Here is a 13,706-nt window from a genome sequence, read left to right as displayed (position 1 = left end):
CCAGTGATGTCATGTTGCTTAGTTTTGTTTACAATGCTGCAGAAACTCTGAAACCAACTGTTATTAAAATTTGTGAATAAGTGGATGGAGAAGCAAATAGATTGTCCAGCTGTTTGGTAGATAAGGTGAAAGAAGGTGCACGTGAGTAAGAAGAAGTGGGTTTCAGTGAGGAAGAAAGATACTCCGTCCTGAAGTAAGAATTGTCCAGGCTCTGGGCTTCCCTTTTCTCAACCTGGGCAAACCACGACCCGTCTCCAGGCTCAATCGTCCATCTTTAAAATACAATGAAGCAAAGGGAGTCACAGCTACACGAGCCCTAACATCCCCTCTATGTTTAAAAATTCTCACCTCTCCAATGAGATAAAAGAGAACATAGAAGAAATAAGAACATAGAAGAAATAAAGAACAGAAAAAGAGAGAGCATGCAAAGTAGAGAGAAACAGAGAGATTCCTGTCATCAGCAGCCACTCAGTTTCATCTGAAAGCCAAGAGACCCTCCAGTGATGTCCCCAGAGGCAGCCATGCCCAGGAATTTTCCAGGGACCATCAGCAATTAAAGGATGCATAGTTTTCCGTTTCCAGCAGACAGCTTCTAGGGCAATCCCCGGAAGGACCGGGGTGGCACCTATGCAAGAATGTAGCTGCACCCTTCCTAGAAGGAGGTGTCAGGGCCTGTGGGACAGCTGTGTCCTGGGCCCATCCTTTCTGAGTCCTTCTTCATAGTCTCATGGTCTCGGGACCTATCAGGCATTCCTGGGTGTGGGCACAAATGCCTCTGACAGTGATCAGGCAAGAGGTCTTGGAAATGACTGTCCCTCTGTATTTATAGCTGCTCCAAAGTTATTTTTTGTCTTCTTGGGTTGGACAAAAAGCTTCCGTTCCAAGGCAATGCAGGTGCCTAATAATATTCTCAGCTGAGTTTCCAGGAGAGGCAAGAGTAGAAAACTCCCAGGTCAGCTCTACCTGCTGTCACTGCAGGTACAGATGCTTTCCTCCTTTCCCACCACTTGGGCAGGTGAGGAGACAAGAGGTCTCTCTGACCCCTGGAAGAGCTGGGCCTGACCAAACTCCACACAGACCTACCACACAGTGAGGGCGAGAGTCATCTCTGTGGCATCGGACCTTCTGGAGAAACTGCTCTCATGGTCTGTGTCCCATCTCCATCTATCACATGCTGGTCAACCAGGGCCACCCACCCATTTGTACAGACAAAGAGCTGGGCAGTTTCACCTTCCTCAGAAGTTGGCCAGGTCAACACCCTCAAGTCAACCTCTCTGTTGTTCAGAGATGGTTCCATCAGGTCCAACCTGTCACTAGTAACTGAAAAGAATTCAATGACAACTCAACCTGGTGTTTCAGGAGGAGGCGAGACAGCCTCACAGGGGTCTAGTCCTCACACGATCTCTACAGAGAACATCACACCACACCAAACCTCCCTGTTGCAGAGATCGAGGCCATTGTCCTGATTGCCAAACCTGACTACCAGCTTCTAGAACTTGGAAAAGCACAGCTATTTGGTGTTTAGTTTCCTCATTTATAAGTTGAAAGAAATTCTAACTAGGTGATTCCAAAGGAGGCTTTTAGGGCAGAAAGCCTATGATTTGATAAAATCAACATATATAACGTGCATTTGTTATAAAAGATAGAGGGGCAAAGTTAGTTTTCTTAAATGAGAGAATGTAACAGTGCTGACTTTGTTCTGGCTTCTGAACCGACTGTGCTTGGAGCTGATGGTGACTTTAGTTTTAAAGCTTTCAGCAGATGCAACCAATTTGTCTTTGAATCCAGGGTCACTGAGAATGTTGACAATTCTGCTGTGTTTCTATGTGAGGGCTCAAGAAAAACTTTTGGAAAAGTGTCCATGGTGGGGAAGTTGTAGCTAAAGAAACGTTCTTGACATTGTCTGTTCTGAGCAGACCGCAAAGGAAATAATCGCCCGGCTTTAGACACCGAGGGAGGGGGTCCTGGTATTATTACAGGCTTGGCCAAGTAGGATTTGCCCGACTGTTTTCATGGCCACTGTTCTGGAGGCATCACACAGCGGTCACAGCAAGAGGTGAGGAAAAGGAAACTTCCTGATGCCCGATGCCCAGGAACAAGAGGAGAAGCTGAGCGTTTGGGGAAACTGGTTTTGTGACAAACCTTAATGAAAAATGACTCCGTTTATCTGGAAAGACTTGTACCTAGCGATATTGGCATTCTGGTTCCATCAGCTCAGCCGGCTGTCTCACTCTGGGGTGCTAGTTCCATTCTCTGGACCTTCAGGTCTCTGTGGGTCAGAGGAGGTCTGGGTCCACCACAGCAGTGCCTCCTACTCTCCTCCAGCTGGTCCAGGGGCGGCAGGCTTCCCACAAGCACAGCCAGCGGCTCCATCCTTGCTGCCTCCTGGATGGGAGACCTCGGGGTTGTTGGACCAGGCGGAGGGGTCAAGCAGCAGCCGGAGGAACACACGCCCATTGCATCACAGCTATTTCCACAGCTGGTGCCTCCTACACAGGCCCCCGGGCAGGGCACGGAGGGAGGCGCCTGCAGCTGCCACCCTGCTGGAGCCCGGCCTGGGACAGCATCCTTCCAGCACCGAGGCAAATGGTCTCACCGCATCTTCAGAGGGAGTCTCTTTTCCTGACCCTGAGCTTTGGAGAGGAGAAGATACAAAGCATGCTACAGTGTAGGAGTCATGATGCCCTGGGCACGCTCAGGCTGGGAACCTGGGCCTGGTTGGCTACCACACCAATCACCATCCTTAGTCCACAGATTTGTGTGCAATGCTGGGCTACCAATTGGACCACTTTAGAAAATCTGAGGGATGAAGGAGAAATCAGTATAGAAAAACGCATGGAGGACCATGACACCAGAGTCTTTCTTACTCAGTTCCTACCATGCCGATTTATGAATCAGCCAAAGCAGTTTGATGGATCAGATTCCCAAGCCCGGGATGCAGGAGTCTCCCCGATGGTGGGTCTTTCCTTCCTCTCCCTTCTCTCCGCCATTGGCCCCCCTGTCTTCTGCCCCAGAGCAGAGCTTTCTTCCTATTCTGAGTACCCAGGAGCCTTCATGCCTCAATGGTTTTGTGTTCCTGGCCCAGGGCAAGCTCCGCAGGGAGGGGAGGCTGGATTGCCTTCCATGTCTTTCTTGCCTCTTCCAGGTCCTGCTGGTTCCTGGTGCTCCTCAGAGTCCGGTGACTTGTAGCTGCATCACTCTTGTTCCATGGCCATCTTTTCTCTGTGTCTTCACATCGTCTACCTTCTTGAGGGTGTCTGTCTCTGTGGCTAAATTTCCCCTTTTTCTAAGGACAGCAGAGATACTGGATTAGGACCCACCCTAGTGACTACATTTTAACTTGATTACCTCTGTCAAGATCCTGTTTCCAATTAAGTCACATTCTGAGGTTCTGGGGGTTGGGACTACAGCGTCTTTCTGATGGGATGTAATTCAATCTGGAGCACAGTTGCTCAAGTACTTTATATAAATGATTCCCTGTAAATCGTACTTCAATTCTGTGTGTTCTATGTCACTGTCCCCTTTGTGCACAAGAGGAAACCAACCCTCAGGAAGGTCAACACGTCTTGGAGCTGAAGCTCTTAGAGAATGGCGAAGGAGGGCATGGAGCCCAGGTCACACTGACCTGAGTGCATATATTCTACCCATTACCCCACACTTTCTGGCATACTCCTATCATTCAAGATGCAATTCACATGCCACCATCCCCTCCATAAACCGTGCTCTGAATTCTATAATTAATAACTGACTTTGTGTTGGCAAACCTTTTCCCCACTATTCTATCTGCCAATTATTTGCGTACATTTCTCACCTTCAAAAATGACCTGCCTTAGATCAGAAGCCAATCCTTGTTTGTCTGTACATGTGCCAGAGTCCATGACGTTATAATCAGTATGCACTTGTGTAACTTGCTCATTATGGAGAAGAAACTGCCTTTTGTACATTAAGCAAAGTTCAGAGAAGTATGTATTTTCCAAGGTGAAATAGAATGTTATTTCTGTAATCAGCTTGATTTCTTCCTACTGCTGCTATGGAAACACAACACTTTTGGTGAGAGAAAACGTAGTATGTATTAAGATAAAAAGTAGAACGTCATCAACAATGTAAATTCTCTTCCTTGGACTCCTTATCAATAATGGATTCCAGTTTCCACCCTGAAATAGAAACAAAATCCATGTTTAAATTTGGCGAGTCCAGAACATCACTATTCAAAGTCAGCCAGTATTACTTTCTACAAGGAAGAAATGTAATTGCACCAAGAAGGAAATATTCATTCAACAAACATGTACGTGTCACATACTATGTATAGATGTTATGTAGGTTGGGATGAATGATGGGTTAGTCATGATTTCAACTGTCAAGGTGCTGTGATCCAAAAGGGATGATACACATGGCAACAGTGTGATAGGTGCAAACAGTGTGTTAAGTGCTACCCAAAGGGGTAAAAGGTGCAAAATGGTGATGACTCACTGCTGAGGAGGAGCTGGGAGGAACGGGAGGCCAGCTCCACAGAAGAAAAGTCTGACTGAATCTTAATGAGCAGGAATTGGACACTTGGATGAGTAGGAAACATCCCACTGAAATATTGTCACTAGACATCACAGGACTCCATAAACATTTTAAATCACTGTAGTTTCTGGTCCTATACTGGAATCACTTTGCTGAGCAGGAGATAGGAAGTGTCCACCCCAGAAATCCCACAGGTCATCTCAGGACACAAGCAGTTGCTAAAGTTTATGACATTATTAAGTCTTTGTTTTCTCTATAGTCAGACTCATGGAATACATACTCTTGGAAGAAAAGTCCTAGAATTTGGTGCTCCATATCCAACTGGATGAAGTTGAAGGACATCATAATAGTTCATGTCTCCTGGCATTAAGTAATCTTGATTCTAAGACCCTAAAAGCTAAAGATGGGATGATATCCAAACTTTGGCAAACAACCCTTGCTCACTGCAATGTTAGTATTGGGTTCAACGGCCCATAAAACAAGGCCTCTTTGTTTTGAGATCTGGAAAAGGTGGAATCCAGTTTCAAGGCTGTGTATAGGAAGATGGTTAAGACCAACAAATGTTCTTTAAGATCAGTTTATTGCCACATCCCATTGCTTTATTGCCACCCTGCCTTCACGGCCCAAGAGGATGAAGTCACAGAGTCAAGAACAAGAGGGGAAAAAAAAAAGAACAAAAGGGAATGGATATGGTAGGACCATGGAAATGGGCTTGAAGTTCTCAGTGAAACCAGAAAAAAGATGAACAGTCAAACTTGAACAGACAGACATGATCTTACTGTGGCCCCCTTGGTTTTCTTTCCTATGGTGTAAGCTCCTGACACCTTCTTCCACCTGAGGGAATCTGTCATGTCCCTTTTCATAGAGGTCTCTTCCACTTGGATGAGACCTCCTTCTGTCAGAAAGCTAAGCAAGAGAGGAGGGAAGCGTCTGGTGGAAAAAAGGCCAAGAACTAAAGATTTAGAAAAGCTTACTTCCAGCTTAGATACAGAGAGTTTCGTTTTTTGACTGTTGGGTTTGGGGCTTGTCATTTATTCTAATAAGCCAACCGTTATTTAAATTTCATTTTTGAGAACAGAATCCTTGAACTTCCTGCATTAGAATCGCCTGGGATATTGTTAGGAAAGCGGATTCTTGACTTCTCTGCTGTCCTAAATGTAAGCTTTTGGGGAAAGATTCAAAATCTGCATCTATAGTAAGTACTCTGAGGGGCACCTCCACACCCTCAGGGTGGAAGCCTCCTTTTGGCACTTACTTCTGGCCACAATGGAGTAGCAGGGCCGCGATTCCCCTCCCTCCTTAAACAGCTGGAGACCTGGATAAAACACATAAAACAGCAGTTGTCTGTCAGGCATCGAACAGGCTGTGCAGGACTTTGATTCCTGAAAGAAAGAATATGCAGAAGGCAAATCCCACAGTGGGTTTTCAGGCCATCCTGCTGGGAGGGGAAACCCAACCAGAGCCAGCTGCTTGGGGAAAAGGCACGTGTGGCGTGGAACAGCACCATACCCTGGATGTAAACGCTGTCTCCTCCATGCCATGGGCTAGGTTACTTTTCCTCTCTGAGCTCCAGTTTCTTCTACCAAATGGGGATTTAAAAAAAATACCCTTACAGAATGGATATCAGGCTCACAATCACAGTGAGGCAGTATTGGGGGAAACACCTATCTCTAAAGAAGTGCCACGCATGCTAATGCCTCGTGTACTCTGATGTGTTGTCCGCTCTCATGCCTTGTTGAGTTCAAATGTGTTTAACCAGGTTAAACAGCCACTTGCCTGAACGCCAAGGTTTTTTCAAGCAAAGCTGTTTACTTGACACTTTCTATATATGACTAGCTTGTGCAAAGGGCCAGTGGTCATTCCAGCCCTGCCTGCTAAGGATATCTGCTGTGGGCCTCCAATAAGTCTTGTCCAAATATCTGCTCTGCCCCGGTGCTGGAACAGCAGGCTTTTTGAGAATGAAAAGGTACATGTGATTTATTTCCCTAGTATGTCTGGCAAGCATCTTCCGATGCTGGGGATATATGTGGTACACTACTATTAAGGTGCAACTGTGCCCAAGAACTCTCCACGGAAACACTACTGGAAAACATAGACAATTTAGGTCTTCCAGAGGCGAGAAGATACACATACAAAGGAGAGTCTTAGAGGAGTGGGCACTTCCAGTTACGTCAGCTCAGAAAAGCAATGCTAATGCTTGCAGACATCTGAACTGAGCACACTATTGACAGTGACTATGGTACTTGTTTCAATGTCAGCCTAGTGAGGCACTCCTGCGCACTGGTCACAAATAAAAGGGAAATAACAGAGCTCCGAACCCCCAGGCACACCTTGCTAGGAATCTGCATTCTAAAAGTAGAGTAGGATGAAAAACAGGAATTCTCAATCCCAGATATGAGTGAGGATTGATTCCAAGCAAAATGGCATTGGACCAGTAACTCACCTCTGGGACATTCAAATGTTTGGGGAATAGGCTCTACTCCCTTTCCTTCAATCTAGAAGTTTTGAGTTGCAGTGAAGTATAAAATAAAACACTGCCGGTGTCCAGGAAAGAAAGAGCTCACGTCTGACCTCATAGAACAGAGGACAAACAATCCTGCAAGCTCTGCAAGGTGCTGGGTGAGCGGCGGCTACTTTAGACACAGAGTTCAGAGATGCCATTCTCCAAATAAACCAACAGACAGCCTCACTGTAAAAGCATTAATATGACTATCTTTATTTCGAAAGCCTAACTTCAGGCAATATTGTCAAGCACAGATGCCTAATTTAGAGTGGTTAAGAATTCCTGCATCTATATTTGCATAGATGCCATATGGAAAGACCAAAGTGTTGCCCATCACCTCCTTGGGTACGACCTTCAACACACACACACACACACACACAAACATATACATTGACACACACACACACACAGACATACATTTCTATTTCACTTCTGACCTGATTAATTCTGAACCTTTGTATTAAAAAAAGATATTTAGTATGTTCTAAATGTCATAAAAGCCAGACTGGGTAAAAGATGTTCATAAAGGCAGGCTTCTTCAAGAAATATAATCTAAATCTTTGGAAATTTCTAAGAAAATAAACCAGTGTCCCACTGAATTCAGAGAGCACTGCCCATTTACCTGGCTTTCCCTGGGGACTTTCTATGAGCTGCCTTTCCCAGCGGGCACACCTCTTCTTGGGGGAAGCACGGCAGCACCCCAGGAAGTGGCTTTAAGGATGCACTGGCATGCCGAGGGCCCAAACGCTCTGTCATTGCTCACCTCCGCTTCACTTACGCTCAACAGTCTGGGTAGAGCGGCCTTTCTGAGGGGGTCTCCGGGAGTTCACTAGAGTTTTATGAATCTTAGGCTGAAAGACAGGTGGTTACGAAAGCCAGCAAGCTTGCAGAACACACCCACCCTCCTCGTCTCCTTTGTAAACACCGCGTCTGTCAGGTTCTCAATTTATTTACAGGATGTGCTCGTTGTCTGCAAATGACGAGTTTACAGATCATTCACTGCACTCGTCTGTCCTTGTAGCACCATCCACACAACCACTCTTAGACTTTTCCTGTAGCAATGTGCTTTCCTGTGAAATGTAGCTGGAGAGTGTCTAATTACACACAGGGATTCCAGAATCTGGGCTCTGGGGCATGCTCGCTGCTTCAGGATAAGGGAAAAAGGTGGCTTCCCCAGCTGGACTCCTTCAAGAGTTCTGATGCTTTTTACTTTATTAACCACTAAGATACTCGACACAACCCCCAATTACTAAGATCTCAGAAAAATTTCATCCATCATTAAAGAACCTCTTATTTTATTCCATTTTATTTTATTTTATATTTTATTTTTATTTTATATTATTTTATATTTTATTTTATTTTATTAATTTTATATTGCATTTTATTTTAATTTTATATTTTATTTTATTTTATTTTGTACTGAACATGTGAGCTCGTTCTAAGTGTTGGGAAGCTGACCATGTTTCTTTTCACTTTCACCTTTCAAGGCCTTGCCCATCATGGTCATGGTGATTATCAGTTGGGAGATGCATGTCAGAATGACCTGAGACTTTTTAAGAATACAGATGCCCAGGTGGTACCCAAGCCCTATGCCATTAGGAGGCTTTGTCATGGGGCCCAGGCAACTGTGGTTCTAAGACACTGAGACTTGACACTGACTGCTATGCAGATGGCAGGACACCCGGCCCTCTGTGCCCAAGCTGTCCCCTCTTGTCATCAGCCCCAGGAACGCAGTCTGCAGTCTACAGCCCTCACCATCCACCACTTCAGTTACTTACAATTCCTCCAGGGTCTCTGGACATGCAAGGGGATAATTGTCTGATGGCTGCAAATGCACTGTTCCTTTTCAGACTACTCTTCTTCTTATCTTCTTCCTGGAAATACCCCCCATATCTCTCAAAAGCAGCTCCAGTCTCTGAGAGGTGCATTTAGTCAGCTGTGTCTGCATTTGGAGACCCGGGTTCCCGTTTACACATCTGTCCCGCCCTGCACCCTTCAGCTCTTGCTGCCGCAGAAACTCCTCACACTGTCTGCGTAGATAGTCTAGGTGAAGAGTTGCTCTTGAATGAGCAGAGCCTCTGCCCATCGGAATCTGTAATAGAATCAGCGGCTGGAACTTCAGAGGCGGGGCCCGTCCTGGCAGGAAAATCCGTCCTGGATTTTCACTATTAGAGCCTTCCACTAGTGATGGGGGTGATCAGACATGGAGAGGCTGGCCCCATGCGGGCTGCCAGGAGCCAGACCCTCCCCTTAAGGGCTGGCACAGAGTGACCTGGGATGTGGGCTCTGTGCTGATTCAGGTGACCAGAGCTGGGTCAATTTCCGTCTCTGAAGCTGTCTCTGATGACCACATGCACAGGGCCAAGGAGAATGGGTCTCAAGGGTGAGCTCATGTTGGATAGAGGCAAAAAGGTCCACGCTCAGGATAAGCCAGGATACACGCTGAGGAAAAAGTCACACTCTGGGGCAGGGGCGCTCCTAAACCACATCAGACAGCTCACACACGGGTCCTGGGAGCAGCAGAAAGCCACTGAGATGCTTCAAGCAGGGGAGAGACATCCTCAAAATTTCCAACTAGGAAGCTCTCCTGGCAACTCTGTGAGAGACTGTGGATCGTTCTAGTATTTATGTGTAAGAAGAAGGGGTGTTGTAGAAAGTGACTCTTCCACCCCAGAGGCCCCTGCAGTGCCTGACCGCACTTAGGGTAAGGAAATCTGGTCAGTTCTGCTCACTTCACAAGCCGGCCTGCGTGTTTGTCCTCATCGGCATTCACAGCAGCATCTGAAAGCAGGTCTGGTCATCCTAGTTAAACACACTGTGGAAAAGTCTCCATCCTAAGCCCCCATGGCTCCCTCTGTCTGCAGTAGACATCTGCTCCAGGCACCAAAGACTCCTCCCCATCTGCCTGGGGGCCTCTGCTCACATTCAGCCCTGCTATGTGTCCCCTCCCCACTGCTGGCACAGACCAAGTCCAAGGGCAAGACCCAGCATTGGGGTCATCTTTTCTGGAAGACCTCTGTGCCTCCCCAGTGGAGAGGTGGCCGCCCCTCCTGTGTACCCAACAGCACTGCACCAAGCTTCTCCTGGTGACCGCTGTCGCTAATTGAATGCAATCTCTCCATTAGGACCCGTCTGTAGAAGGAATGTCAGAAACAGTATGAACCAGCTCAGAGTGCAAGGCCTGTCTAGATTACGGCACCAGTGCTGTGGGTCACCATGGGCAGATCAATTCCTCTCTCTGGCCTCAGCCTCCTGACAACTCATCTGACCGTAGCAGAGCTTCTTCTTGTTTTAAAAACATGATTGTATGAATTAAAAAATGGAGCCCGGACCTAAATATTTGTTGAGGACTGAAACTTTTTAGGGTGGATTCAAACCACTTCTCAATTTTGCCTAAATCACTGTTCTCTTCTGGAGGTCCAACATTCCTTGTTACTTCTGTAGCAGGTTTCTGGCCCCCAAAAAAGATTAACTGATCACAGATACTAAAATATAGTAGGTGATCAATAACTGTTAGTTGAATGAATATATTTTTATCATTTTCGGAAAAATTATTCTGTTGAAAATGTATGTAAATCACATACATCTCATAGCAATCCTTGATACCAATTTCTGTAAAATGTCAGAAAGTGTTTGTTCCTATCTGAAACAGACAATTGTTATTTTTCCTTCTCACTGATTATTTTTAGTAGAAAACATGGTACGAGTATCCTCACATATTAAACATTCTGTGCAAGCATCTATTAATTTTAAAGAGAAGTCGTTGCCTTGCTGATGAGGTCTGGGACCCTGCAATACTATTGATTCATCTTGCTTTTGGATTATCTAGTTCATTCCACAGGCCTATACTACTTGTGTAGATTAGACTTCCCTTTCACTGTCCTCTCCATTCATTGGAAGCATGTTGGAAAGGAACCCTGTTATGCAGAGCTGGACGTATGCGTCGGTCAGGGGTGTTCCGTCCCTCCTCAGCCTCGACCCTCTTGACAATGTGCCGTCTCCTCCTCGGCCTCCTCTGGATGATGAAGAAAGCTGAGGACACAGCCATCTCCTCCTTTATGCTCCTGTATCTACATTAATCACGTTGGAAAACATGCTAGGGAGGCCTTTTGCTACAATTTCAAGATGCCCCATTAACTACATATTCTAAGCGCTTATTTTGTACAATACATAGAGCTGGGCCCTGAGTAAGTAAGTTAGAAAGGTAAAATTCCTGATTTCAAACGGGAAAGGGAAAAATGAAGAGAAATAAACTGTAACAGCTTCCATTAAACCATAATTTTCTTGAGGTCAAGAGTCTATTTTATTGACTTTATATTACCACGGCTGAGCAATGTGCATAAGTGAGGCCAGCAACAACTGAAATAAAATAGACGTTTGGTGAATGTGTACTACGGGCCAGAACGAATAAGGGACTGTTAATAAGAGACAATGTTTAATGTTCATTGAAACATTAAAGCATCTTATGATCTGTATTAATATTGTCCCCATTTGTTGTTTGCAAAACTGAAGCTCATGGAAGAAAAACAATTTCTCGGAATCTGGGGCTGGGATTCGAACACTGATAGATCTGATGCCAAAGCCTACAGCCCTTCTAGCTCTGCCGGCTGGGTATCCACAGGGAAAACTAACTCCAGAATGAAATGGAGAAGAAGTTTAATCACAATTAAACTTCTAAATTATGTAAAATATCGCTTATATGTGGAATCTAAAAACATGGTACAAATGAACTTATTTACAAAACAGAAATAGAGTCACAGATGTAGAAAACAAATTTATGGTTACCGGGGGTGAAAGCGGAGAGAGTTAAAATGGGAGACTGCCATTGATGTATACACACTACTCTATATAAAATAGACAACTAATAAGGACCTACTGTAGAGCACAGGGAACTCTACTCTCTGGAATGACCTATATGGGAAAAGAATCTAAAAAAGAATGGATACAAGTATAAGTATAACTGATTCACTTTGCTGTACAGCAGAAACTAACACAACAGTGTACATCAACTCTACTCCAATAAAAACATTTCTTTAAATTACAACAGAATGAGGAGACCCTCCGGGGCGCAGGGACGTTGGGAGTCCGCGGGGCTGGTGGCCCAGTTCCCTGGGTCTGCCCTGTCCTCCTGGCCCAGGGCTCACACAGGCCAGCTCTTCCTCCCTGTTTCCATCTCACGAACCCCCTGCTTCTCTCTCTCGGGCCTCAGGGTCCCAGCTTCCTGTCTCCTGTCAGGAACCCATCACTCTTCCCCTCTTTTCCCTGACCTCACAACCCTGCTGGCACCTGCTGCCTGCACTAACATCTCCCCAGTCCCGCCCCTGTGACACGGCGGGCTCTGGGTGGAGATGCTGGTGGACCGGGGGCTGATTGGCCAGGGCGTCAGGGTCTGGGTGGCAGCTTCTGGGCCTGGGGAAGGCGCTCCGCCTCCTGGAACCTCAGCTGGCTTCTCACCTGGAGAAGCCGCCACTGGGTCAGATCTGATGATCTCTAAGGACCCCTCTAGTTCCAGCATCTTGAGGGCACATCTGCCTGGCATCTGCAGCCCTCTCCCCACCCTCACCCAAGGGCTTTCTCCGGGGTCCCTTGCTGCTCACCAGCAGGGCCCAGCCTCCATCTGGGGCTGGGGTGGTACCCACCTCCTCTGCCTGGGGTCCCCTCAGAGGAGCTGGTCTCCCAGCTACCAGGCCTGCACCTTGGGTGACAGCTTCCTCAAGTCTAGCGTGAATGCCCTCTTTCCTCGGCCCTAATTCAGCCCTGGTTAATTGCTTCTCATAGAGGAACTTGTCCCAATGACAGGTGTCAGAAAAGGAAAATTCCAGCTCTTCGAGGCCCATCACTGCACTGGGAGCTCCGACGTTCCCTCCATTAAGCCCTAAGACGACTGGGGCGCGGGCATCACGATCCCACGGCAGCGACCGTGGCTCCTTATCCTTGCCCTGCACACAGAGAGGCAAGAACGGGCACCCGTCCTGATGCCCCCAATCCTCCCAACCCAGACACTTTTCCTCCCGTATCACCCTGTTCTCCTTCCTTCCTCCCCATCTTCCCTTGTTTGTTCCGTCTCCCCCCTCTTCATTTCCCTGCGAAGATTTTCTCCCTCTCTTCCTTCCAATTTGCACATCTGCGGGCGGTTCAAGAAACTACCCCCCTTACACCCGCCTCTCAGCCCAGCCCTGACTGCGGGGCGAGGTCTCCCCACCCAGGCTCATCCTTGCATTCCAGAGCCCTTACTGCCTGGACCAGATGCCTCATCACCTGGCCTTGCCCTGTCAGCATCTCCCTCCGTATTTACAGAGTAACCGGGCGGCAGGATGGAGATTATTCTTGTCCAGTTGGAGGAAGAGCCTGAAGCCAGAGGGCAGTGAACTCAGGGACTTCCTTTTACTAAAGAAAATGGGTTCAATGTGCACATGAATGAATTTGTGAAAATTAGCAAATAAACATTAGAACTACTCTGGGCCGTGATGGTGATTATGCCTTACTCATCTGTCCCTTTTTTACCTGTCAAATATCTGTAGAAATGCAGCAACACCCAAAGGATCTGCCTTTTCAGAACAGTTACCCTGCACAGTGGGGGCTGACTAGTTTAAGGGAAAAACATAAAGATGAACTAGGGCGAATGCTGATTAAAAATAAACCAAACACACATAAAAACAGGAACCCACATCTGTAAGAAGAAGGATGCCCTCTC

This window comes from Eschrichtius robustus, chromosome 15, assembly GCF_028021215.1.
Source record: "Eschrichtius robustus isolate mEscRob2 chromosome 15, mEscRob2.pri, whole genome shotgun sequence".
NCBI classification, from domain to species: Eukaryota; Metazoa; Chordata; class Mammalia; order Artiodactyla; family Eschrichtiidae; genus Eschrichtius; species Eschrichtius robustus.
Note: the sequence above shows the minus strand (reverse complement) of the source record.